Source organism: Elephas maximus, chromosome 1, assembly GCF_024166365.1.
Source record: "Elephas maximus indicus isolate mEleMax1 chromosome 1, mEleMax1 primary haplotype, whole genome shotgun sequence".
In the NCBI taxonomy this organism is placed as follows: domain Eukaryota; kingdom Metazoa; phylum Chordata; class Mammalia; order Proboscidea; family Elephantidae; genus Elephas; species Elephas maximus.
The window spans coordinates 162,208,256-162,234,964 of record NC_064819.1 but is presented as its reverse complement, the minus strand read 5'-3'; positions in this window follow the sequence as shown (position 1 = coordinate 162,234,964).

The window sequence follows — 26,709 nt, the reverse complement described above, 5'->3', positions numbered from 1 at the left end:
AAATGCTGGTTTCAACCTTCAGTGATTGGGAGATACCACAGCAATTCAATACTTCAGGACCATGCAATTGCCTTTGAGACTCTCTCGTTAGACCAAAAAAAATTTTCCCAGAAGCCTCCCACAAATGTCCCTTGGGTCCCATGTCCATTCTCAAATTAAGGGCAATAGTACTGATTTTAGATCAATCAGGCTTACCCAGATCATTTTCTTAGAGACCCATGGATTCCTGGTGAACATGTGGATTTCAAGAAAAAACAAATAAAGAAGACTCCTTTAAGAAGGAAGAATGGAGGAAACGGTGCTGGGTAGGAAACCAGCAATGTTTCCTGTTGTCATAATAGAACTCAGCAAAGAGAATGAGATGAAGGTTTGTGTGTATCTCATGGTGAATAATCAGAAAAGTACATCATACACCAAAAAAAAAAAAAAAAGCACAATGCAGCAAGAAAAGGGGAAAATTTCAGAAACATTTTGATAATTTTATTTTCTAAAAGAAAATAAGTAACCATATCAGAGACATTTTCTTTAACTCAAACAAAAAAAATTGAAATACTATTTTAATACTCTTGACTACCCACCATATCAAATATCCTAAAGGAGATTTCCTGTAGGAATTTGATTATCTGCAATAAACTTACTCCCAAAATAAAGTAACTTTTATAGTAGACTCTATATCATTTACAGGTGGAGTCATATGAAGTTGCCAAAAATGGTAAGATACTGACAATTTCATATTGTTCAATTTAAGATTTAATCTAGTAAAAGTACACATTTCATACAAACTTAATTCTGAAAAATAAATTGGTTCATATGCCTAAGAGCCAAAAATAAGCCAGAACTTAAAAATTATCAGACGTCCATCAACACATGGATTTCTGATATTTAATTGGGTTGCAACTATTTAGGGATATAGAGAGCCAAGAGTATATATGATACAATCTTAACTAATAAAATCCAATTGTTAACTTCAACTAGATATTTATGTATTTACTTATTTATGTGCTATTATTTGTTTATATTTTATTAGCCTACACAGATCAGGCACCCTGGGTGGCACAAACTGTTTTCACTTGGCTATTAACTGAAAGGTATTGGTCCAAATCCACCCAGCAGTGGTAAGGAAGAAAGGCCTAGAGATCTACCCTTGTAAGAGCATAGATTAGACTTTCAGGAGAAAGAAGTAAATGAAGCCACCAACCAAGGATCTTTCTTGTATCGTATTGCCGAATATCATATCATAATGCTCTTTCTAAGCCACTAAAAAGGCCTTCATCCTGCCTAACTGCAGTTGAAAGTAAAGTACTTCAATCCTGGGATATTTGTACAAGTTATGGCTTAGGGCATTTACGTTTCACCACCACATTCCTATGGCCTGGAATAGTACGTGGCATGGACTACAGACTCAACAATATTTGATGAGTAAATGAATGGATAAGTAAACAAGAAAATGAATGTGTGAGCAAATGAACTGAATAGATTAAAAAAAGATATGTTAGTAGCTACTTTGGTTAACATGTTTTTCCATTTGATTTCCTAAAAGAAAACACCTTTAATTAGTTATATTGCATTACACAGAAAAATAAAGCAATTAAAAGATAAAATATGCTTATTTCAGATGGTGCAAACCAAATATCTTGGCATCTCATAAAGTACAATGTGCAGAATTTATGCTGCATTAATTATGAAAAAAAGGAAGAGTCAGAAGTTTTCATAACAGCTTTTCTGTTGATCTGAGGCAGTGTAGTATCAAAGTAAAAAAGTAGAAGAGCCCTTCAAAAAGAATGTTTTTTTCAATGCATATTGGGAATATTTCCAAACAAGATTTGTTTTTGTTTCTTCCTTCTAATTCATGATTTTTGTTTTCACAATGCAAAGGATCCTCAACAAATACTACTCTCTTGGTTTTCTTTTTTTTTTCTTTTTTTTAATCTAATCTTTTGAATAATCACATGGGGTTTTAGTACGTTAAAGTCAATGGGTCAAATATCATCATAAAATCAAAACAATTAAGCTCCAAACTGGCCACCTGTGGTCAGGAGGTCCTGTATCTGCTCAAATTCTACCAGTTTATGGTTTAACTCTGAGAACAAGGCAGATACTTTTATAAAAATAATCTTACTTGGATCAAGTTGACTGAATCATCATGATAAAAACTATTGTAAAAATTTTTTCAATGGTCATTACTCCCACATCTACTTCTTGATAATATAACTGATTGGGCATTTTACAAAATCTAAGAATGCAGGGAAGTCTCCAGATGTTATTAATAAAAAAGTTATCATTTCTTGAGCACCTATTAATAACTAGGTACTATGCTAATCGTTTTTTTTTTCTTGTTGTTTGTCTCAAACAATTCTTATGAACAATCCTATTAGCTAGGTGTTATTTCTGTTTTATAGCCAATGAAATTGAGACTCAGAGAGGATGCATTTACCAAGCAGTGAGTGGCACTGCCTGTTTGTCGGTTTGTCGTGGTGGATAGCTTACCTGTTTCCGTGATGCTAGAAGTTACACCACTGGTATTTCAAATACCAGTAGGTCACCCAGGGTGTACATATTTCAGTGGAACTTCTAGACTAAAACAGATTAGGAAAAACGGCCTGGAGATCTACTGACAAAAATTAGCCAGTGAAAATCTTATGGATCACAACAGAGTATTGTCTGGTATAGTGCTGAGAGATGAGATGCATCAGTTGACAGGCACCACACAGCAGCTGCAACAATGGACTCAGACTTACCAATGACCATGAAGATGACACTGGGCTGAGCAATATTTTGTTCTGTTATATATAAGGTTGCCATGAGTCAGAGCAGAACCAGGATTTAAACTCATTTTGGTGGATGTTAGAGCAGGAAGTATGTGTTTTACAGCTATATATGCCCCTGGTACTTCTTGCTGAATTCTAATCGAAGAAATTATTGGTGTTTAATTTAAAAGCCACTTTCCCAGAAAGCAAGGACTCTGCCTATTAAAATAAGACTAAATGAGAAAAAAAAAATTGTATTAGTTATCTATTGTTGCATAACAAATTATCACAAATTCAGTGGTTTAAAAAAAATACATCTCTAATTTCACAGTTTGTGTGGATTAGAAGCCCAGGTACATTTTAGCCAAGTACTCTGATCAGGGTTTCACCAGGTGTTGGCCAAACCTGGGTTCTCATTTGGAAGTTGTACTGGAGAAGGATCCACTTCCTGGATTATGTGGTTTTTGACAACATTCACTTCCATGCAGTTGTAGGACCGAGAATTTCAGTTTTTGCTAGCTGCTAGAAATTGCCCTCTACCCCTGGAGGGCAACTGCTGCTCCCTGGCAGGAGGGTTTCCCAATATGGGTGCTTGCTTCCTTATAGCCAGCTAATAATAGCAAGAGCTCCTGATCACCCAGCAGGTGCCAAGCACTTTATGTGCTCTACCGCTTTTCATTTGGGCCAATTGTCCCCACTGACATACACAAATTCCCAGGGTCTTCAGACCGAGGGCAAATACCAATACTCAGGTACCTGAATGTGATGGCCCCAATATCCTTGGGAGAGAATTGTCATGGGGCAAAAAGTTAAAAAAAAAAAAAACTTTTTTTTTGTATAGTTCATAGGGATAGCTCATGCTTCAAAGATGTGGTGAAAAGCAATCTCTTGTGTGGAACATTAAATACTGGTTCTTCTCCCCATAGAGAATACAGGTCCCTGGGCAGTGCAAACAGTTGCTCTTGGCTACTAGCTGAAAGGTGGGTGGTTCAAATTCACCTAGCAGCACCCTGGAATAAAGTCCTTGCTATCTGTTTCAATAAGATTATAGCCATTGAAAACTCTACGGAGTGTAGTTCTACTCTGAAACACATGGGTCGTCATGAGGCGAAACTGACTCATAACAACAGGTTGTCTTACCCATACGGAAGACCAGTGTGTATCTAAAATGCTTACTATTTATTTAGACCCTACTGTGAGATAGGCTCTGCTCAGCACTTTCACGAATGTCATCTCATTTAATCCGTTATCTCTCTAATCTTCAAACACTGTGAAATAAACATTACTACCCAGTAATGAGAGTTGATAGTATAATCACAGAGCAAGTAACAAGCAGATAGAAGTTACAGAGGCAGGAACTATTCTATAGTTACATGTGCCCCTAGAAACCTAAAATAAATTCCTATTTAAGAAGTTATTGATGCTTCAACTAAGAAACAATTTCTTAGAAGAAAAATTTTCACTTTTTATAATGAGATAATATATGTAAAACAATAGGAATAATAATTCTTACCGATAAGACACTGTGAGAAGTGAATTACCTCATTTATTCCTCACAACAACCCAGTGAGATCTGAACTATTATTATGGCCACTTTATAGGTAAGGAAACTGAACATTGGAGAGGTTAATTTGCCAAAGTAACACAGGAGCTGAACTAATATTTGAACCCAGGCAGTCCAAGTCTTTGACTCCAGCCCTAAGGCCCAATTCACTTTCTTCTTCATATAACATTTATCTGAGTTTTTTAATACAATTCACAAACACAAATAATTTATACCAAAGACAAGTATAGGAAGATCTGAATGAATGCTTTAAGGTGAAAAATCTACATTTCGTGTATCCGGGTCATTCCAATTTCCTCATTTCCCAATATTTTGTTTCAAATTTAATTGTGTCATTTCTTTGAAAAGGCCCCCTTCTACGTTTTCAAACCCTTCTTTTTTTACTTATGTAGAAAGGCAACTCTGTAGCTTCTAACCACCTCCTTAATACTCGTTTTTGAAATGATAAACTGCTATGAGATGAAAAGTAGATCTCATTTCTTGGGGCTAAATTCAGTACTCAGCTACAAATATGGTCGCAAGGTCTCCTGGCTGAGGTCTTTTAAGTTACTTTAATTAAGTTGCTTCTATTATTATTACTGCTGCCTCTAAAGGTGCATAAGGTATCTTAGGAAACCTGTATTTGAAAGCTTCTGTATTTGTTTTTCCCTAATCAATCTTGAGATTAATTTCATGTTCATTCCTGTTGTCTGCTAGGTGCTCTGTGCTTTAGCTTCCTGCTTAGATTGGTCTGAAACCATGTTTAAAAATCAAACCTTGGCCACATAAGGTCTGGCTAAAATTATACATGGTTTGAAAAATGTCTCTTGTGCCCTAAATGGAAATTATTCTGGAAGGGTGCTTGTTGCATCCTCAGGCACGCTACTATGGTTGCAAGTCAGCTCCATCTCTCCTGTTTGGGGTCCCCAAGCACCACGGACAGGCTGCTGCCATGCCTCTGTAGCAGTTGGCGGCCAACAGCTCTCTATGGGGGACTGGAGAATAGAAAGGCAGCCAATCATGCATGGTGTAATTTACATCTGATTGAAGAAGGTCTAAGAATCACAGAAATAATTCATTTGTATCAGGACTCCTGAGGGCCAAAAAGTAAAAGATTGTACCACCAGTACCCAATTTTAATTTTTGCCTTGATCAATCACCTGCCTTTTCACATGTATTTTCTTTTCAGAATTAACTTTCGCAACCACAGATGTGAAAAGACGCAGCAGAAAGGGTTTCTGGAAAATGAGAACACCAAAGGAAAAATGCTCATTGATAAAACTCACTTGTAACTTCACTATATTATCTGTTTTTCAATTCGACAATGATAAGACATTTTCCTTGCAACTGCAAAGGGGAATTTAAAAACTCTTTTTTCAAATAAACCACTTTGTTTTCATTCATGTAAGAAAGATTACAATGGCCAGGAAAAAGGAAAAAGAATAGTGGCTACTTCCTAGGAGAACAACAGCAGGAGCAATTTAAAATAAAAATAACTAAAAATGCCTTAACTTTACAGTTAAAAATGAAATGAAAATTGCAAAAGCAATTTGTGGCAGGAAGCCTTTAAAATGTTCTAAGGATTGTTCTTATTTTGCATGAACCATGGACAATCTTCAAAATAGTAAGTCCATTAAGCATAAGTATACCTGATTCAAAACTCTATTGTAGGCAGAAGCCCCTCAAATAGGAAATAGTAGAAGGATGGGTATGACAGTCTCATCTAATTACAGAGGCAAATTACAAGTTCATAAACTTCATACAGCATTCTAATGTTGTTGTTAGGTGCATTGAGTCGGTTCCAACTCTTAGTAACCCCATGTACAACAGAACAAAACACTGCCCAGTCCCGGGCCATCCTCATGATCACTGCTATGTTTCAGTCCATTGTTGCAGCCACTGTGTCAATCCATCTCCTTGAGGGTCTTCCTTTTTTTCGCTGACCCTCTACTTTACCAAGCATGATGTCCTTCTCCAGGGACTGATCCCTCCTGACAAAATCTAAAGTACGTGAGACAAAGTCTTGGCATCCTTGCTTCTAAGGAGCATTCTGGCTGTACTTCTTCCAAGACAGGCTTGTTTGTTCTTCTGATAGTCCATGGTATATTCAATATTCTTTGCCAACACCATAATTCAAAGGCATCAATTCTTCTTCGGCCTTCCTTATTCATTGTCCAGTTTTCAAATGCATATTAGGTAATTAAAAATACCATGGCTTGGGTTAGGCATGCCTTAGGCCTCGAAGTGACATCTCTGCTTTTTAATACTTCAAAGAGGTCTTTTGTAGCACATTTGCTCAATGTAATACATAAGCCATTCTAATATCTTTCCTTATTAAGGAATCTTGCTCCTTGAACCTAGATTATATCTAATACTCTCATGTTTTTTCTAGTATTCTTGGCATGTAATTGCCCTTTACCTACAACAATGCACAAAACAATAGAAAATAACATTCATTGCTTTATTGATTAAATGCTTAAATTAGTATTTATCTGGTTCACGCTCTTTAAAAGATGATTAAACATGAATGCAATCAATTATAGTTGCTTTCCAATTACGCACTATTTCCTCCTAATCTTACAGACATGGAAAAGGACACACAGGGAAGTAAAATGGCTCACATCAAAGTATGCAGCGAGCTGAAGCCGAAATTAGAACCCACCACGGCTGAGAGGTATTTATTTGTTCTGGTCCCTAAGTCAAACAGGGGGATTAATAATAGTGTCCAATATGCAGTATTGGTTTTTCTGCAACTCTGGTGGTTTCTAAGCTAAACTGTCTTTAACAATACTACTGTACATGATTAATTCAGAGGTACATTACACCATTCCTGTTTCTCCCTAAATAAAAAGTTTTACACTGTGAAATGTGTGCTGTGTACGACAGCAACCCTCTGAGACAGCCCTGAACTCCCCTTCATTTAGGAAAAGATGGTTCATGCTAGAAAACAATGTGCAAATCTCGATCAGTGATCTACGATACCTGCCCATCCCCCCCCCCGCCCCCCACCAAGCACAGACTTGCTAACTGAACTTAAGACACATTGAATGTAATTGGCTTCAGAGTATGACTGTTTTTGCAACATCCCTGGTAACCCTTCCATGGATAAGCTTATGACAATTTGACCACTTATGCTGTCCTATGATACATCATATTCACAGCACATATATGAAAATCAAAATTTAAAAATATTAATGAATTTTTCAATGCATTGTGTTAACCTGGTTTCTTAGTACATGAGGCTGAAGTTGAAGCAAATTTGCTTGTGTTAATATCTATCATAATTTATGTGATAAATAATAAGATATGGGTTTCCAGCTTCTCTTTCTAAGAACTAACAAGGCGGGTAGGGTTTAGACACCAGAGTAAGGAGCAGGAAGAAAAGAAAAGAAAGAAAGAAAGGGCCACGAAACACAAAGAGCCTTTCTCATTTCTCTGGCTCAGGGAGGCAGGTGCCAGCACACTGTCAGAGTCTTTGATTTGGCCTGAGGTTAGGAATGAGCCAGGCCAAAACTCATTACTCTCATATCCTATCCGCGATGTTGTCCCATGATCTTGGTGTCAAAGTTTCCCACCCATGAATCTTTTGAACACACTCCTCTAGCCCCCTACCCTTCCCACCACACACACAAGTATAGCAATTTAACAACCTCCACCTTTTAAAGGCAGCAATTTAGAGCCCTCACACTTGATAGGCAGATTTATCTACTGGGGTGGACCCAAACATGGCAAGATGAGGAAGGGACCCCTAAAGCCTGAATTAAAGTGTCCACAGCTCTATACTACCTCTGTCCACCATTAGGCTTAGTTCTTGATTGTAGCCTGGTGACTCCAAGAGTTGGAAAAGAAGATCAGAAATAAAAGCTGCAGCGCCTGCTGTGCACTAACCTGCATGGAGTAAAACAACATGCAATCCCTGAAGAGGGAAAAGAGCTGCAAATGATGCAACACATGCTTTCCCTTATATGAAAAGCATTAATCCTGTTAAACAAGGCTACGTGCAATGTAATGTTAGTAACCACCATCGACTTTAAAAAGCTTGAGAGATGATAGAGAGAAAGAGAGGTGTACCTGTACAGTCTTCCAAGAATGCTCAGCAGGCAGTAACAGCCACTGTGGGCAAGTCACACTTTCCAGCGCTCATGTAACAAGTACCAGATGGACTGCATTCATATCAGGACTTCAAAATTCTATGTGCCCCTGGTGGTGCAAACAGTTAACAGGCTTGGTTGCTAAACAAAAGATTGGAAGTTCTAGTACACTCAGAGGCACTTCGGAAGAAAGGCCTGGCGATCTACCTCCAAAAAAACAGCCAAAATCCTGTGGTGAAAAGTCATACTCTTATATACACTGGGTCTCCATGTGTTAGAACTGACTTGATGGCAAGTGGAAATAAAAAAGAATTTTATACAATAGAAGTGATTCTATTTTATGTATAAAACCAATATATGTGTACACCATTCTCAATAATACTTCATCGAAGATACTGAATATTAACAAGTGATGTTGATATCTCATATAGCACGTAAACCCACACACAACACTTACATGTTTCATATTTGCAGGGTGTGCAGCAGGAAGTCTTAGCGAGATAATTGGCAGATTAGCTTTATTGAATTTATTCTTTTAACAATCAGTTAACTCAGGAGAATGATCTTAATGCACAACAGTTTTGGACTTGGCAGCAACTCTATCCATGAGATCTCTGAATTCCTCTACCCTCTGACCCCGAAAATTCTAGCTGATTTAAGGAAGCTTCCTACCACAGTGAAGCCTAGGTTGCAAAGTAATACAAAAGACTATCACCTCATAATATTGATTTTCATTGGCTGAAATCCATTTACTGATTTTTTTCATTATTTCAACAAATATTTATTGAGTACTTACTATATGCTGGATAATGTGATAAACAGAGAATAAATAATAGAAAACCACTACTTTCAAGGGAATATTAATCTAGTAATTACTGCTGCTTTTTTTTCTGCCCCAATAAGCCTAAGATATGTTTTTTATGACACAGTCCATTGGTAGAAGTGGCTTCTGTGGAAATAACTACCAAGCTAGGGGACTGGATATGTGGAGGAGGCAGGATGGAGTGTCCAGTGTTTTTTTTTTTTTTAAAACAGATTCTCCTCCCTTTGATGAAGAATCCTTGTAGTAGACACAACTAAATAGATATGAAGTGTCTTTCCCTCACAGAGGGGCTTGGTACGATTATATCACTGAACTCTCATTTCTTCATTGCTAGACCTAGCATCATCTATTAAAACAACTTCCTATGATTGTGTTCCTTCATTGGCCAAAGTGTGGGGTGTAAAAAATAAAAACCACAGAAACAGCTACCATTTATTGAGTGTTCCCTATGTGACAGCTATGTGTTTTACAAACATTTTGTCATTTAATGAAGAATAAAGCATGCTGTGTGATAGGTGCTATTATTATTGGGTAACCCAGAATCAACTCGATGGCAACGGGTTTTTTTTGTTGTTGTTTGTTTTTACATTCTACTTTGCCTATACTGTACCAGTTTGCACCTGTGTTGTTTTCATTATTAATAGTGCTTCCTTTCACTCTCAAAAGTGTACCAATTAGATAATAGTTATTTTTACCCATAAAATGGCAACTTAGTATAGTTCAATTTAGTAGATGATTTTATAATAACTTCATGGAAGTCTTAGAAGGGACTCCTAAAGCTCTATTCAAATAATCCTGGTGTCTACTTGAGTTTCTGGAGATGGCCAATCAGAAAGAACTGAATCCCATAGCCTGGAATAATTGTATTTCCAAGCAATGTGCTCACTGGGAGATGTGTGGTGGGGAGAGCATAGAAGGACCATCATGTACCAGTGGCAGAGATTCAGAAAGCGTACACATCCCAGAGGATACATTGCAGCAAAATGGAAATACTAGTCCTTGGTCAGAAGAACTTAGAAGATGTATTTCCCCAAGACATATAAACCAATAGTAACAATTCTGTACCCACCTTAGAACTTACTACAAAGAAATTTATAAAATTAAATATGTTTACATCTTCTGAAATTTGCCATAATGAGATCTGAAGGTTAACTATCAAACCTAGTCCTCCTTTCCTGATAAGCATCAGAGTGTAGCAATAGCTTTTGAAAATATACAATGGCCTATACATTTTAGAATTTGATAAAAGTAGCAAAGTTGAGTCCTGTTATTGAATTCAAAATACTAAGAGTAAAAGGCAAAGTGCCAAAACAGAAGACAACGTGGAAGCACTTATAAATGGATGATTTAGCACCCAGTGAAGGAAACTAAATTCTTTCTGCTATGAAATATCACAACATTTGTATGCACACTGATTTTTTTTTCATAATACTCTTGAAACATCCACGTCAGATTGTTTGGACTACATAGCTCAATTGCCTTCCAGGCTTGCTCACTTAACCCAGTTTTATACATGTGCACTTATAATAACCAACAAAAATCCAGTCTCAAAAACAAGCTTCCCAGATAATCAGTAAAACCCCGTTACCCCACTACCAACCCAACAGTGACCTTCGCATCAGATAACAGATGTTAGAATTTCATGATTACCAGTTCATCATTAGAGCCAACAAGTATTGATCTGTAGTCTGGTAAGCAGAAAATTCCATTTACAGGAAGCTTTACTGCTAAGGAAATTGCTGAATCATCTGGAATTATCTGAAAAAACATCTTCAATGATTTTTTTTTTTTTTTTTCTGAATCTTGGTTAAGCCTCTGGGGTCATGTTTAAGCTAGTGAGGATAGTGATATCAGGGCAAGAAAAACCCATATGCAACTGCAATAAAAGGGACAAAGTTTAAAAATTCATGTGTTTTTAAAGAACATAACTTTATTAGAAATTATTATTTGCCCAAGTATTTGCAGAGATTGGGTGATAGAATCAAATACACATAGACTACAGGTTGGCAAAAGGAGGGTATCTTGAAGAAAATGCTATAACACGTGAGGTTTTTGTTACTCCTTGAGGATAAATTATTTCCATAAACTATCCACAAAATTATGATGGAAGTTAATGGGAAAATATATTTTATCATGATAAATAGTCACTCATTATGGGGACTCATGTAATGCATAGCTTAATACCCCTGTTCTTAGAATGAAAAGTCCCTCATAAGAGCACCTTGTCTACGTAAGCCGCACACTTGTGAGCCATCCAAGTGCCCTTCAGGATGATGAGCTTTAGATTAGTCCTTTCAATTAGTGTTTATTTTCTTAAGTAGAATACTCACAACAGTTTCAAAGCTCTGACTCTCCTTTAACAGCTGCCTTTAAATTAAGAGGAATAGATTTTTTTTAACTGGTCTCTTGCTGCCTGGACCAAAAGATCAAGTATGAATGCAATTTAAATATGAAAGCTTGCATCCAGTAAGTGAAGACCTACTTTTAACTACAGGTGAAAATTTACTCTAACTCCATTAAGTAAAAGCTATGATTATGCAGCACGACCTTCTGACATATTGCTGATAATTGTGCTTTCCCATCAGTGAAAAGATGAAAACCATTACTTTCTTGAAAAGACACTGCACAAAACACATCCACCCTACACATTTTTTGTTCCCAAGATACTCTGGAAATCTTATGTTGCTGGTTTTATTTCTAAACGCCCTCAAAATTGGATACTTAAAAAGTCACTATAAAAAACATCTGCAAAGGGCATTATTGAGGCAATTGGGAAATTTTAATATAGACTGCATATTAGATCATTTTATTTTATCAATATAAAAGTTCTTGGGTCTGATAATGGTACCAGGGTTATGTAGGAGAATGCCTTTGTACTTAGAAAATAGAGGCTATAGCATTTAAGAGTGAAGTATTTGCAACTAACTTTCAAATTGTTTAGCAAAAAAAAAAAAAAATACACATATGGGTATTTATAAACACATGATAGATTATATAGATAGATGGCAAATACGATGAAATGATGTCAGTGAATCTAGAAATTTACAAGACTGTTCATTGTATTCTTCTTCCAACTTTCCCATTGGTTTGTATTTACTCAAATTTAAAAGCTATGAAAATGTTACCCTATTTACCATAATTATTTTCTCCAACTTTCAGAAAACCATTTATCATTTATTGGCAAAAAGACAGAGTTTTGTGCTGGGTAGTCAGAACACAAGGTAGTCTACAGAAACAGGAAAAGGTAAATCAGACTACTAAGGGTGGGTAAGAGACTTGGAAACATGCTCAAGGACTGAGAGGTCAAAAAGGGATCTAAATGGCTCTGTTGAATCATTCCCTCTGTGCCTCTGACCTAGGTTAATCAAAGCTTCTTGTTGACAGTAGGCATTTATCTCTGTAGCTAAATGTTCCACCCAATCTGCACAGCCCTGAGGGTCCTAGCTCTCCTGTGATCACCATCTTCTCAGAGCTCCTCAGAACATATGTGAGATGGTGGGACAGTGTCTTCTAACTGGCTAAATGTAGCATACTTGCCACAGTTGAAGTCCCTCGCCTGCCCCTGGCAGATGTCACGCCAATTCAGCATCTAAATCTGAGTCTCTCCTGAATTAAAAAGAATGTGTAGAAAATTGGGCTAGCATCTCAGAGCTATGTCAGCCAGCTGTTGAGTTTGCTCTGTATTGGGCCACAGTCCTAGTAATTCACCTCTTGACTTAAGGCCCAAGGTCCCTGCATTACTAAATTTCAATTCTAATGCCTGGGTCTGTGTCTCACTGTCACCCCTCTCCCCTCTCTTCACCACATGCCTGAGTACCCATTACCATCTCTGGCTAGTAAACTTCTCTAGGACTAGGTCCTAACATTGTCTCTACAGTTCTCCAGGACTAGATGCTTACTCTTGAATTCCCATTGCTGGGACTGAATTCTCACTTCCATCTTCCAGGCTGTTCACCCAGCAGTCTTCTGATGCCTCTTTATTCTAATACTTCTCACCTCCTGCAGCATCTGCCTGCCGTAAACTGCTAGCTACAAGATGTTCTCACGTCCAACTGCCTTTCATTGTCTGTTTCTGGAAATATCCCACATAGTTTGTCCTATTTCAGTGACTGTATTTTCTAATTCTTATATCACTAGTGGCACAGTGGCTGAGAGCTACAGCATGCTATGTCTGCTTACCAAAAGATCGGCAGTTCAAATCTACCAGCTGCTCCTTGGAAACCCTATGGAATAGTTCTACTCTGTCCTATAGGGTCACTATGAATCAGAATCGACTCAACTGTAATGAGTTTTTTTTTTTTTTTTAAATATCACTTAATCTGACCTATCCAGTTGCCAACTAAGCCCAAATTCCAAGATAGTTAAAACTGCATATATCGTTAATTCATTCATTCACTCCCTCATACAATAAATATTTATTGGGCTCAAAATATGCGCTCAAAACTGTGCTGGTCTCGGGTACTGATAAGAGTTTTTCATTTTGTGGCATTTCAAGGATGACATGTGGATAATTAGGTAAATCTTGGCCACTGGAGTAAAAAGAAAAGATTTTCAGAACCATAATATGAACTCAGAACCCTAATCTAGAGAATTATGATAGGATATCACTTCAACAGACATCCACAGAAAAAAATGTAGGTCCCTGGGCCTGGTATAAATAGTGTCAGATATATCACAAAAATGATAGTCATGAGCTATTCACAAGGTATATCAAGAGGCTTAAAATGAAGATTAAGGTTAGTAGGTGAAAAATCATTATTCAGGCCCTGGTTTATTTGTGACTACCAAGAGGGATACATCTTTCCAAGACAACAAGACTTTCAGAGTTTACATGACTACTAGTTGAGAGAAAAAGTATTGTGGGAAAATCTAAAGCCCTAGGCCTCTGTGACCCTTGGTGACCAAACATATGACTACGAATACATAACCTTCCATAATCTTCCACGTTAGGGCTAAATTCTATATTTCTCATCCTTCCCACACCTTCTCAACCCTCCAGCCTCAACACACCTTGAACATGACTCACCATGTTTGTTTCTTACCTGTTCCATCCACTAGACCATAAACTCTATCCTTAGCAGAAACCATGAATGACTAACCTAAGAACATTCTCCGTTCCCCGCAAAAAATACATTTTGGTCATAATAGAGATGTAATTTCCCAATGTTTTTCACCAGAAAAAAATATTCTAAGAGATCAAGAAGGGGGGGCGGTGGGAAACAAGAAATCTCCAACTCCTCTTAGAATTTCTAGACTAAAGAAGTGATCTCTGAGATTCACACAAATATGAAATATTCATGGTAAATAGAAGACTGAGCCATAGTGACACCAAGGAAAGAATAAATCACAGGCTACAAACATCATCTTTTACTCTCTTTCAGGGAGAAACTGCCAACCTCCCTCCACCTCCTTTATCTCCATGTGTGATGAACCTCAAAGCTTTGCTATAACTGCTCAGAATTCATGGCTTTGTCTCATTATACACCTGGGTTATATTGACTGAGTTGCTGCATTTATAGGAAACGAAGGGCTAGAAGGATCAGGGTTCTATCAAAGGAAACCTCCACCATTTCTCCTATAATCAGCAACATTTGGTTTATGAACACATGAACACACTTACACACGCACACACACACACAAATCCTCTGTGAGTCTTTATACTGCCATCACTGGAATCCTCGCGGTTTTATAAAGGCTCACATCTACCGTGGACACAGCCCACCCTCCCAGCTGATGCAACCTATCTTGCAGTTGTAGGGGCATTTAGTTTTTTATATTAGGGGGGTTTTTTATTTATATTATATATTTTTTATATATAAATTTATATATACATAAATTTATATATAAAAATTATATATTTTTATATTAGGGTTAGTATGTGCTCTAGCTCTGAAGGGTATCCTACTGGGAAAGCTCTATCCATAATGCCAGGCAATCTTGCAACATGAAAAACCATTACTCAGGCTGGGAAGCCAATGGGCCATTTCTTCTTTTAGAGTCATTTTTTCTAGTGATCTCAGGTCAGAAGCCTAACGCCTAGTGTTAAGCTGCCATCATTCAGTTAAAGGGCATTAGGAATCAAGTAGGTCCAAAAATGCCCACCTAGTGCCAGGTAGTCATGGTAGGACTTTCATTTAGTCATTCGTTCAATCAATAAAAGACATTCATTTATTCCATGAATATTTGTATAGTTCTTATTCTATGCTAAGCAGTGTGCTAAAGTCTATAGATATAATGGTAAATAAAAAGAACTCCTCAAAAACAATACTCCCTGTTCTCATGAAGCTTACATGCTAGTGGAGGAGGCTGGCATTAATCAAAGAATCACAGAAATAAATATACAGTTGAACTGTGTTTTGTGTTAGAAAAGGAAGGAGGCAAATGGCATGAAGAGCCATCGAGGTAGGCAAGATTTAAGCACGGCCCCCAAGATTCCTGCCCCCTGGCCTGTATGCTCTGTAGAGCCCCCTTCCCTTGAGTATGGACTCATTATGATGGGCTACTACTCTCATCATTAGGCTACCAACCAGTTGATTTTGAGTTAATCAAAAAGGAGATTATCATAGGCATGCCAGGGTGGGCCTGACCTAATCAGAGGAGGCTTATTTGAAAAGAAAAAAAAAGGTAAAACATCAGAGAGCTGCTCTACTGCTGGCCTGGACAAAAACAGACAGATGTGATGTGTGCATGGGGGGTCATTTGGCAAGGAACTGCAGACAACCTCTAGAAGCTAAGAATAGTCCCTGGCCAACACTCACAAGAAAAAGGGGAGCACAGACTTATTATAATGACAAGAAAATGAATTCTGCTAACAACCAGTGAGCTTGGTAGAGGACACCAAGTCTCACATCCTAATAGCAGCCAACCAACCCAGACTTCAGCCTTTGAAGCCTGAGCGGAAAATCCAGCTAAACTGTGCCCAGACCCCTAACCCAAGGAAACAGTGAGGTGACCAGTTGGAGCCCTTTCAAGCTGCTAAGTTTGTGGAAGTTTGTTAGGTAGATACAGAAAACTAATACAAGCATAGACTAGGGAGTTGACCTAATTAGGGGAAAGGATGTTTGAACAGAGATGTGAGAGAAAAAAAAAAAAAGGATTTAACCAGGAGGACAGAGTTGGAGGTAGGAGAATCAGAAGCAGGGTATTTAGATTTAGAATCTTTAAAAGCTTTTTGGTTGAAGGGAGCATGGGAAACACTAGAGATACAAAGACATACAGGGTGGTAAAGAAGGGGAGATGTGATAGAAATTGGGCCTGGAGGGGAGAGTGGGGAAGATGAAGCAGGACTTTGAGGACTAGGTTAAGGAGTTTCGATTGTATCCCCAGTGGTCAGAGGGTGACTGGTGTTTTCCCAGATGTTCTATCTCTTTTACTGGAGGTTTCCATTCTAGCAGTATCTAGGAGAAGCTCTGCATATTTTAAGGAGCCCCCCAAAAAAAAAAAACTCTGCTACGAGAAGAGACAGGGATCATCCTAACCTGCCAAGACCTTTCACTGGGCATGTAGGATGGTCTATCTTCTAGATATACTTGGAGATCGTATGCTTCTTGGGGATTTTCCTGTGTCAAGTGTTCAAATGAGTTGAGAATTAGAAACTAGAGGGTGAGTGACGGGAAGAGGGCAGGCAGCAAAGAAAGAAAAAGGGGAAATTCTCCACAGGTCTGTGAAGGTACTATACTTCATTTCTATACCCCTATTCACGGATTTTCCTAACTCTCCTATTGTAAGAAGTTGTAAGAACAGATACCATTTAAGAGGAATTCAAGATACGTTTGAATTTTCCAGAAGTGGACAGGTTTCTATAACTTATGTCCACACCATACTTTTTGAATTAAAATTGAGCCACAGAACTTTCCAAATACCCTTTAGTCACTGTTTCACCCTATGTGAAAAGATCACTTTTCTAATTCTTTCCAATGCAACATAAAATCCATCTTCTTTATGCTTGGACTTTTACATTCTAAAATTCAAGTACCCAAATTAAGTCAATGTAGACATTTGAGTCCCTAAAGAAATCCACACCAACCTTGCCTTAATTAAGTCAAACAAACTGCTAAAGTTGCCATAAAGAAAGTATCTCTCAGGTTTCCATTTCCTAAAAGAGAAAGTTTCATTCTTAAACAATTTTAAAAGGTGACTGATAACGTATAATACAAATTACATAAGTTATGGTTCACTAGATTCAGCAATTCCGTATTATATAGAAATTTAATCAATCTTTCAGGGATTGCAGACATATCACAGTAGGAGGTACTTTTGACCTTTCATGGAAAGGTAAGCAAGATGAGGTGCTGAGCTGCATATTTCACTGGGTTTGTTGGATTATGTATAGTTGTCTTTTTTAGAAGTTCTAGCCAAATTTGAGTCCTCCTATTTTTTTTTATTCAGTAGTTCATGTTGTTTTACATATGTAAAGCAAAACCCACAATTTACCTATTTGAATCAAAATGTTACCTTTATTCAAACCTAAATCTTTTTCTCTCTCTGCTTCAGGAAGAGTAGAATAAGGGAGAGCATGCAAAACTATCTAGAATATATTAAATACATCCTCTCTGCACCTCCTATGCAGCCCCCTCACAGTCCTAGTTAATGTTGGTTAAAAAACAAAAACCTGTTGCTGTCGAGTCAATTCCGACTCATAGCGACCCTACAGGACAGAGTAGAACTGCTTCACAGGGTTTTCAAGGAGTGGCTGGTGGATTCAAACTGCTGACCTTTTGGTTAGCAGCCAAATGCTTAACCACGGTGACACCCAGACTCCTTAATGCTGGTTGTCACCATATAATTAATAGTTCTTCTCAATCTCAAAAGTGCCCCAATATGGATGATAAATTTTATGTTCGCCCTACTCAAGTTTGGCATCATGTACACGGAACTAATCCCAATACATCTATCTAGTTGTTATTATCCTATATTGGGTGTGGATGGAGAAGCATTATACTTTCTACTTTCAACATAGGGATCCGTAGAAGTATTCTATGAAAGAAAAATAGGAAAGCTAAAGATATGATATTAAAGTCCAATTCATCTATTAAAAAAAGGAGAATAGAATATGAGCTGTTGTTTTTAAAAAAAACAAAACGAATAGAAACAGAATGAAAATGTTACATGCAATCTAGTGGGTCTTTGATATCATATACTTAAAATTGTGTTTTTTATGTTTTCTCCTATTTTAAGGGTCTTAAATTTAAAAATTTTTTTTTTTTAAATAGGTAAGATTAAAAAAAAACTTAAAGTTCAAGTAATCAAATTTTCTCATTAGACAAATGAGAAGAAAAAGCCCCAGGGAGGACAATGATTTTCCCAAGAACCTAGTTCGGACCAAGATAGTAACCCGAGTATCTTGGCTCCCAACTGAGAATTCTTTCCCATGTCACGCCCTATCTACTGTCTACAAGTGTCAAAACTTGAGTGTATTTCTAGGAAACTATTTTCTAGTTAGTTTATGTCCAAGTCTTAAAGAAGGACATCTGTCAGTTACCACAAGAAGACATTGTGGCGTATGATTTAAGTTTAGTATTATCATTACTGTTAAGAATGTTAGTGTAAATATAACTACAGCTTCAATGAACCTTCCTAATTTCTGTTTTATAAATGCATCATCACATGACAAATACATAGTAACCAAAAGCAGTTATGATCTCTCTGAGTAAATCATTGAAATGATCAGTTAGGGACTGCATTGTACTGGTTGGAAGTGCTCAAATATGAAATACCCGGTACTGTCATCTGTTTTCAGACTTTATTTGAAAGTCACACACATTAATATCCATTAAGCTAATCATTTGTCAGGGATGACGTCATTCATAAATAGACTTTCCCATCTGTAAATTGGCAGAAGAATTTTTAAATTACTTTGTTTTAAATGTGAGTTCAAATCCATTACGTTAAGTTTTCTCTAGTTCAAAAAATTAAATAAGAATTTAAACTTTTTAAAACTATATTTTAACTCAATGACACTGCATTTTTATACTCTCACTTAGCAAAAACTTTAAGAGCACTATTTCAAATTTGCTGGAAATAACACAGTCTAAAATCAGTCCATGGATGAGCTTTAGTGTATATATGTATACCCTTTACTTCTCTTTTGGTTGAATTTTGAGTGCTAAATAAAGGAAAAGAGATGTGCTAGTTTTCTTGGACTAGTTTTCTAGAGAGTATGTAATTAATTTATGTCCTTTATTCATAATCTGAGAAGCTACACTCTATGAAGAACAACACAGTATCAGAATTGGAGGAAGACTCATCACTAACCTGAAATACGCAGATGACACAACCTTGGTTGCTGAAAGTGAAGAGGACTTTAAGCACTTACTGATGAAGATCAAAGACTACAGACTTCAATATGGATTACACCTCAACATAAAGAAAACAAAAAATCCTCACAACTGGACCAATAAGCAACATTATGATAAATAGAAGACTGAAATTGCCAAGGATTCATTTTACTTGGATCCACAATCAATGCCCATGAAAGCAGCAGTCAAGAAATCAAAGGGCCTATTGCACTGGGCAAATCTGCCGCAAAAGACCTCTTCGAAGTGTTCAAAAGCAAAGACGTCTCTTTGAGAATTAAGGTGTGCCTGACTCAAGCCATGGTATTTTCAATTGCCTCATGTGCATGCAAAAGCTGAGCAATGAATAAGGAAGACCAAAGAAAAATTAATGTTTTTGAATTATGGTGATGGAGAAGAATATTGAATATATCATGGACTGCCAGAAAAATGAACAACATGGACTGCCAGAAAAATGAACAAACCTGTTTTGGAAGAAGTACATCCAGAATATTCCTTAGAAGTAAGGATAGAGAGATTCGTCTCAAGTACTTTGGACATGTTAACAGGAGGGACCAGTCCCTGAAGAAGGACATGATGCTTGATAAAGTAGAGGGTCAGTAAAGGAGAGGAAGACCCTCAAGGAAAGGCACTGATGCAGTGGCTGCAACAATGGGCTCAAACATAACGATTGTGAGGACGGTGCAGGACTGGGTAGTATTTCATTCTGTTGTATGTATGTTCACTATGAGTCAGAACCAACTTGATGGCACCTAACAACGATTCATAATATGAAAAAAATAAATAAAACTTTGAAATCACACATATACCAACACCACAACTGTCATACTAACTTCCTTTAACTCTAAATGTATCCCTTGATATTTGACAACTATAGATTTAAGCTTTCAAATACTAGTAGCTTTTACCTAATTATATCAGATATTAATATTTATATGCTGCAAAATGCACACTTAGTATCAAGCTTTACCTAGAATCTTTCTTTGGGAATATAATCTGACCAAAAAAGAGAAAAAAAAAATTGAATTTCAGATCAAGTTTCATTCAAAATCTACATGACCTCACATGAGTCACTCTCCCTGAACAACAGAAATTTAAAGGAAATTCGCCTAACCTCTCTCTGGTTCCTAAAATTATAAAGAAAAAGAAGCTGCTTTAATTTACGTGAAGCACTTAAAGTTCATAAGCAAAATGCAAAATACATAAACACTGAAATATACATACTAGGTATTCTTCATGATTTATGTTTTCATGCCCTACAGAAAGCTTCCCAAGATTTGTGAAATAATGTTTTGCCTACTCTTGTTCCACCTAATTGTATTATTAGGATATATAATTAAATGAGGAAGCTCTCTTCAACATTAATACTAAAGGGCAAGTTTTTATAACTGAACCGAATCTTGGTGAATGAGAAAGTTACCTAACCACAGAGTCAAATCTTCCTTTGGAAGGAAGCAATAGATGAAGGATAAATGAATATATGTATGTATTTGTGAATGATGGTCACATTCTCTCTGTTGTTTAATTTAATTATAAAAAATTAAGATCAATAATATATATCCAGTACATCATTCATTTATTCATTTAACATATATTAATTGAGCACCTGGTATAAAGGGTGAACTAGACTTGTGTTGTCAAATATGGTAGCCACAAACTACACATAGCTTTTTAAATTTAAATTTATTACAATTAATAAAATTAAAAATTCCTTACATTAACTGCATTTCAGAAGTTCAATAGAAACATGTGGCTATTGGCTACCATACTGAATAGTGCAAAATAGAATGTGTTCATCACTGCCAAAAGTACTATTGTTACTGCTGTTATGTGCCATTGTTCAATTTGTTGTTTGTGTTGTTTGGTTCTGACTCACAGAGACCCTACGTAGAACAGAACAAAACACTGCCCAGTCCTGAACCACCCTCACAATCATTGCAACCACTATGTAAATCCTTCTCATTGGCTAGAGGCTACCATATTGGATAACGCAAAATAGAACATGTCCATCATTGCAGAAAGTAATATTAGACAGCACTGAACCAGAGAGTTGTGATTTCAGCCCTTTTGAAGCTTGCATTTTAGTGAGGGAGACAGATACTAAATCAGCAATTACTCACATAATTTTATTACAGTACTAATTCATTCCATTAAAAAAAAAATGCAAAAACGACATACAATCGGGAAATTTATTCTTGGGTTTGGGAAGGTTTCCCAGGAGAAGTGATATTTCACCAGAAATCATCAAGATGAGAAGAAGTGAACCAAGGAAAAGGTAGGAAGTTTTCTGACCAGATGGTGGCATGTGTAGCCTCTCTGAGTGAGGAGAGATTTAGAAGGAACGGAGTGGCTGGGACATGGGAATAGAAAGTGCCTAGAAAACTGGAGGGGTCAGCAGGAGCCAAAACAGGTGAAACCATCCTAAGAACTATGAAAAGTGATTAAAGCGTTTAAGAGAAGAGAGGAATATCTGATTAGTGTTTTTAGGAATATCATTCTGGCTGTAAGAGGGAGAATGGTAGGTTGGGAGAAGGTGAGGAATGGAAACACAGAGACAAGGTGACTGAGGTGTTACAGGCCGAGAGATCAGCGAGGATAGTGACTTAGATCAGCTCTCCAGCAAAATGCCAAAACCCAATTCATATGGAACCAGATATCTGGGGCAATTCATTTCAGGATGAATTTGCCAAGTAGCCAATTCACCAAATTTACCACATTCACCAGTTAACTTTTGAGAAAATATAATAGTTTTTGAAAAAAAACTAGATGTGAAGTTAGTAACTGAGATGCCTGGAGCCCCTTCACAGCGGGTGAGAATATTATGGACAAGCCACCAGAGGAACACCTCCTTGGCCTCACAAGGAACTTCTCTGCCTTTTAACCAGGTGTCACTTTAAGAGTAGGGATTAACACAAAGCTTTTCACTGTGCACAAACTATTAAATATCTATGCATACTATCCATAATGCTCTAGCCACTTAGAGTCCAGCAGAAGTCTTAACATTCTAGAACTGTTTTTTTAGCTTACATAGAAATTGGCTACTCCAAAGGACAAAAGAATCTTCCTCCTATGTGGTGTAATGGCCTTGGTGGAGTTAGGGGTCCTAATTGAATTTTTTTGAGCAAGAGTGTTAAAACTGCCCTCCTCTTTTGAAAAATTCAGAAGAGAAACAGGGAGGGGCCAATTAGTAAAATACAGTTTTCCACCTCACAGGTGGTTGTAGTGTGGTTAATTCATCACATGTGTCTATAGCACAAGAGTTTTCTTTTTTGGAGAGAAAAACAGTATCAATACATAAGTTGGTAAATAAGCTGCTTACATTCACAGCACAGTAGCTGAATGCAGATTGATGATTTTTCAAATCCGCTTCGGTAGTAGTTATGATTGTGAATAATGAGAGTAAAAAAATATTTACCTTTGGGATAAATTTAGCAAACTTTCTCAACCCGGAAATACAAACATTAACTATCATAGCAAGTTTCTAGACAAAAATAAAGCAAAAGAACCTTTTCAAAAGACTTTATGTTTTTCAGTTCAAAAGTGAATTTTTAAATAAAATTACAGTATTTACAACAATAAACCAGAATTACAATGCAAAAAATAAAATTGATAATAAAATACTGAGCCATTGACTTAATTTTCCAAGGAGGAGAAAAAAAATTCTCACATGTTTAGAACAGTAGTATACTTAAAAATTAGTATTGTCAGTCTTTAATCTATTTATTTGACACTTTCAAGTTATAATTAAAGAAGCTCAATAAAAAATGCGTAATAGACATGGGAAAGGATTAAAGGTGACATTCCACCCATGAGCTCCCTTTCAGAAGTAACAAAAAGAAAAAAATGATAAAGGTCTAAATTTGGTTTCACTGGTTGCCATATTGTGAGCTCTTTGAGAAGCAGAGTATTAGCATTCATAATTGTTTGGGTGTGTCTTACAGTTTAGCACTTCAAATTCACTCTTCCCTACAGCCAAAGAAAAGTGGTTAATAAGAGGTTAAGTTACGCTAGTCCAGGGCTTCCTTTTCCCTGGCAGGCCATCATGGCCTTGCCCATTTCTGCTTCTCTTGGTTCCCAGGGCACCCTGCACAACGTTAGCATATGGCAGGTGACAAAGAAAAATGTGTTTCTTGACTAGTATACCACACAAGGTAGGGCTCTCAGCACCCATAATAGCGTATCTTAATAACTATAGGGTCACTATGAGTCGGAATTGACTCAAAGGCACTGGGTTTGGTTTTTGGTTTTAATAACTAGACCCAATATTGCTCCTGCTATATTGAGGCAAGTAAAATTTTGCCCTGAGATTTTAATGACTCTAAAACCTAGAAAAAGGCCAAATCTGCCATGAAATCTTTCAGATAATATCTTTACCTGAGGCTCTGTGTACATTCACATAAGCGTTCCCTACCTTACAACCAAAGTTTTCTGCCGAGAATCTTTTAGCTTCCCTAGATGTGTTTCGGAAACCCTGGTAGCATAGTGGTTAAATGCTAGGCTGCTAACCAAAGGGTCAGCAGTTCAAATCTGCCAGGCGCTCCTTGGAAGCTCTATGGGGCAGTTCTACTCTGCCCTATAAGGTCGCTATAGGGTCGCTATGAGTCGGTATCGACTTGACGGCACTGGATTTGGTTTTTGGGTTTTAGATGTGTTTCAGTAGTAAGATCAAGTAGTAACTTCCAAACATGAAAAGTAGCATAAAAATATCTGAAAGGACAATATACATTTTATTAGGTAATTCAATGCTAACATTGTAGGGGGGGAGGGAAAAACCCAAAAAATTATTGTTGTGTGCCATGGAGTTGATTCTGACTGATAGCAACTGTATAAAGCAAATTAGAACTGCCCCATAGGGTTTCTTAGGCTCTTTCTAGGAGCAGATTGCCAGGTCTTTCTTCCATGGAGCAGCTGGGGGGGTTGAATCACGAACCTTTTGGTTAGCAGCTGAGCGCTTAACCATTACTACCAGGGCTCTTTGGGGGAAAAAAAAACTGCATGGATTAAATGGTGTCTTTACACTGATCTAGTGATATCCACAGTCCTGCACAGGACCAGTGCTAAATATTTACAGGATCTATCCAATTGACGGCAGTGGGTTAGTGGGTTATCCAATTGACTTAACAAAACTATTCAGCATTCAGAACCTACTGCCACAGAGTCAGTTCTGACTCATAGTGACCCTATAGGGCAGAGTAGAACTTCCCCATAGTGTTTCCAAGGCTATGATCTTTACGGAAGCAGACTGCGGTATCTTTCTCCCACATAGCAACTGATGGGTTCGAACCACTGACCTTTTAGTTAGCAGCCAAGTGCTTTAACCACTGCAACATGAGGGCTCCTTTCAGCATTCAGAGAGGAATTAATTCTCTAGGAACCTTAAGCTAATACATTTTTGGATCCAAATGATGCAGCCTATCATAAGAATATAAAAAGAAAGTTCAAAGAATATTTAAAACAATATAGAATAAAGGAGGAAGTACTCATATCCTTGGATTGCTCGAGATTATTGTAAAAGAGGAGCAGCAATGAGACTTGCAGATGTAGCAAATTCATTGTGTGTCTTATACCCAATCTAAACTCAGTGTGCCACCTCTTGTAAGCATGAGCAATAGATTTCTGTTTTTCAAATGACCTGGAAAGTACCTAACGGGCTATCCTTGGGGAACTAACACTTTTTGAACTAATTAATCACTGGATACCACTGCTGCTCCGCTTCACTGCATATGAAAAAGCAGTTATTGGGCAATAAAAAAAAAAAAAATCTTTTAGCAAAGAAAGTGTTGCTACACCACTGCTGGAGGGCTAACTATTCTGCAAACAACAGTCACTTACAACTCTTCTTCAAAATCTTCATTTTTAAACAGCAGAAAAGTATCAAAAATATTTCTCGATATGAATACATTTTAATGCTGAAACGTATTTAAATATTTCCATTCACTTAGTACTTTGAATGGAGCTCCAGTGGCACGTGGTTAAGAACTCAGCTGCTAACCAAAAGGTTGGCAGTTGGAATTCACCAGTAGCAACGTGGGAACCCTAAGGAGCAGTTCTACTCTGTCCTATAGGGGCACTATGAGTTGGAATCGACTCGGCGGCAACAGGTTTTAGGACTTTGAAGGAAGCATACAATCAAGAGTAGATCAGCAATGAACACTAAAAATATTAAAAAGTAAAGGTATTTTATATCAGTTAGAGTCCTGAACTAGACTGGACTGAACTTCAAAAGGGACTGACTTCTATTTTTGGTCTGACAATTAAGCAACTTTATGACTGGATAATTTACTTCAACACTGTCTCTTAATATCCCCAGGTATAAATGAGAAGGTTGGACGAGTTAATCTTTAAGATCCTTTCCAGTTTTAACCTTCTATGAAATGTCAACACTTTTAGAAGTACTTTTTCTTTCCCATCTGTACAGCTTTGTCAATATTTAGTCCACCATATAAGAGTTATGGTTTGTGTTTAGCATTTACAATCAATACATGAATTTTCATTATTACTTAACTAAGTATCTCTGAATCATGACACTGTTTACTCTCTCACATATTTTAATAATAAGGCAAACTTTATGAGACCAAGCAGGGTACAGGAATTGTAACTGATCAGAGACAATATCAAACTAAAGATACTTTGAATATATTATACTTTGAATATATTATATGCATATTCCTTCTTAGGATTTCAAATCATAATGCATTTTTCTTATTCACTGTTTTCTTATGGTCTTCTAATTATCTGCAGAACACCAAAATAGATTTAACATATGGAGGAGGTGCAAGAATTGTGAAATTTTTTACAAGAACCTTTGAAATAAAACTCTAATTCCTGTTCGACTGTATACTATAGGAAGCTAAACGAGAGCTGCATGCAGGAAGGTGAGTGCATTAACTGCAAAGATAAGAAGATGTCTGCCAAAAAGCAATTGAAAATAAAACCCATGTGAATAAAAATCATTCTCTGCAAGCAACGAGCAAGAATGAAGAGAATACAAGGTACAACTCTACCCACCAAAACTATAACCAAAACTATAGTGCACTTAAATAAAAGATGATATACTTTCTCAGTAACAATAAAAATAACTTTCTTTGAGAATTTACCATATGACAAGAACTGTGATAAGTTCTTAAATGATCAGATTTTGTTCTCCCAACAAAAGTGAGATAGTTTCTCTTTTTAGTCCCATTTTACAGATAAGAAAGTAAAAATAAAG